Below are 3,060 nucleotides of genomic sequence, written 5' to 3' on the forward strand. Positions count from 1 at the left end.
TGCGGTGCCCAGAATTGCACGCAGTACTCCAACTGCAGTCTGACCAGTGCCCGAGAGAGGGGAAGTATCACCTCCTTGGTTCTATTTGTCATGCATCTGATGATGCACGATAAAGTGCCATTAGCTTTCTGATGGCTTCGTCACACTGCCGACTCATGTTCATCTTGGAGTCCACTAGGACTCCAAGATCCCTTTCCGCTTCCGTGCCACCCAGCAGGTCATTTCCTAGGCAGTAGGTGTGCTGGACATTTTTCCTCCCTAGGTGCAGCACTTTGCATTTCTCTTTGTTGAATTGCATTCTGTTGTTTTCTGCCCATATGTCCAACCTGTCCAGGTCTGCTTGTAGCTGTTCCCTGCCCTCCGGCATGTCCACTTCTCCCCACAGTTTTGTGTCATCCACAAACTTGGACAGAGTACACTTCACTCCCTCATCCAAGTCGCTGATGAAGACATTGAAGAGTATCGGTCCAAGGACTGAGCCCTGCAGGACCCCACTGCCCACACCCTTCCATCCACTATGACTCTCTGGGTATGACCCTCTAGCCAATTCGCCACCCACTGGACCGTGTAGTCATCCAAGTCACAGCCTCTTAACTTGTTCACCAGTATGGAGTGGGATACCGTATCAAAGGCCTTCCTGAAGTCTAAGTATACGACATCCACCCCTACTCCTGCATCCAGGCGTTTTGTAACCTGGTCATAAAAAGAGTGCTTTACAAACAGGTCCGGGAGGTGATTCCTCCCCCTCTATATGGCACTGGTCAGGCTGCAGCTGAAGTACTATGTCCAGTTCTGTACACCACAGTTCAAGAGGGATGCAGACAACCTGGAGAGGGTCCAAAGAAAAGCCACTCGTCTGATTGGAGGCCTGCAGGGAAGGCCGTACGAGGAAAGGCTAAGGGACCTTAACCTTTTCAGCCTCTCCAAGAGAAGGATGAGAAGAGACCTTGTGGTGGCGTACAAATTCATAAGGGGGGAGCAACACATAGTAGGCGATGATCTATTTACCAGGGCACCCCCTGGAATAACAAGGAACAATGGCCATAAGCTATTGGAGAGTAGGTTTAGACTGGACATTAGGAAAAAGTTCTTCACAGTCAAGGTTGCCAGGATCTGGAATGGGCTTCCAAGAGAGGTGGTGCTCACCCCATTGTTGGGGGTCTTCAAGAGGAGACTGGACAGGCACCTGGCTGGGATCACATGATTCCAGGTTTCGTGACCCTTTTCTTGCCTGCCAGGGGTAGGGGGTTGGACTAGATGGCCACTGAGGTCCCTTCTGACTCTATGAATCTATGAAAGTCAGTTTACTAAAATCTGAGAATCTTCCTCTGTGTACTATTTTTATGATACAGCTGAACAGCTCCCATAATAAGCCCGGAGTCCATAGTGCTAAGCACTGTACAAGTATAAGAGACACAGTGTCTTACTCCCTATGAGCAAAGTTAGTACAGGAAAAAGAAAACCCACAATCCAAATATAACTACACAGTACCCTCAAGGAAAACAATGGGTCTGTATTGCAAGGTGGGTTGTTCAGTAATCAGATCCAAGCAGTCAGTAAGGTCTGCATCCCTCTGCACTGCTTGAGAGCTTTTGCACAACACAACTGGTTCTAACTGGCCCACCAGAGACCCTCTTAAAATTATAGGTCCCAATATTAAGGAGGGCAGCTGTTTTCTTGCTGCTGCTTTTAATTAGGAGCGGGATAAAATAAAACTGAATCTTCACTTGAAACTCAAACCTGGCTTCAGACTTCTGTCAAGACTAAAACATCTACATCCCTCAATCAATTTTTATTCATGATTATTCATATATCTGTAAACTTTGTGGAGGGACGGGTGAGGTCCTTCAAATGAATCCGAGGAAATTCTGTTCACCCTAGCTCAGTCCCAGATGGAAGCAGGACAGGTCTGTCCTGCCAGCACCAGCTAGTACTACAAGATCCATGGCTTTGTTACTGGGATGTGCATACCTAGCAAGTGGGACCCTGACCCATGGTCCCTAAGTGTTGCCAGGGTAAAAGTCAATGCTAACTATGTGTAATTTTCAATTCTTTATGGCAAATCCTTCTGCGGTTGATTAAGAGGTTGGAGAAACACTCTCCAGCCTGTATGTATCAATCCCCTACCTCCGTTTCACTGTTGTAAATGCAAAGCAGCCAACTAAAGGCAATGAAGCGACCTTGTTGATGGTACTATAGGTAAGAGAAGAACTGGATGCTCTTAGGACCCAGTTCTTTAAGTTCAAGTTCTGTTCAAACCTAGTGGGCTATGGTGGCTATCAGAAGCTGGCTGTGGCTCTATGATCTCTAGCCGCTCAGTACTGGTACATTTTACAAAAGCACCCTGCTGCTCACTGGATTTTCTGTTTCAATGATCCCTTAGCCAAGACATCCCCTCTGTCTGCTTATGTCAGTGAAGCTCAACTTGACCATGCCTGCCAGTTTTTCACCAGTGGAAATGCCTTACATAACAGGGATACACCAGGTAGAATTTGTGCTGCTCTGAGCAGAAAACCCCCCACCCTGGTCTCCATACAAATTGGTGGGCTCTACTCTCCTGCTATTTTCATCTGTGTAAAGCAAGACTAGCTACACCAATGACATTGGAGCTGACATTTGGTGCAGGAAAACTCCAGCAGGAACCACATCAGTATAAATAGATTTGGGCCTTACTATACTATCAACAACACAGGAGAGAGTCAGGAACAACATGGCTGAAGCTAACGGTTAGCTGCAGTAAACAAGAACAGAGTTCAGCCTCTGGTTGTCTAGTAGACAGCCTCTTCCTTGCACAGGCTTTGCTGTATTAAGTCTATCAGTATCAGCTGCTGGCCTCTAGAAATTTAAAGGGTGGACAGAGAGTGGGGGTACATTTCCCTTTTCTCCTCCCCCAGCAGTTGTACCTCGACACCAGTACTCGTGGATTTATAGCCTGAGACTAAGGAACTGCAGAGCACAGGTTGCAGAGCGGACGTGGTTGCCACATGATCTGGAGGATACTTTCCCCTCCCACTGTGTTCTTCCCTCAGTGCTGTATTGTGCAGCAAAAGCTTCTTTCTA

The sequence above is a fragment of the Alligator sinensis genome, unplaced genomic scaffold (genome assembly GCF_000455745.1).
Source record: "Alligator sinensis unplaced genomic scaffold, ASM45574v1 scaffold216_1, whole genome shotgun sequence".
Taxonomy (NCBI): Eukaryota; Metazoa; Chordata; order Crocodylia; family Alligatoridae; genus Alligator; species Alligator sinensis.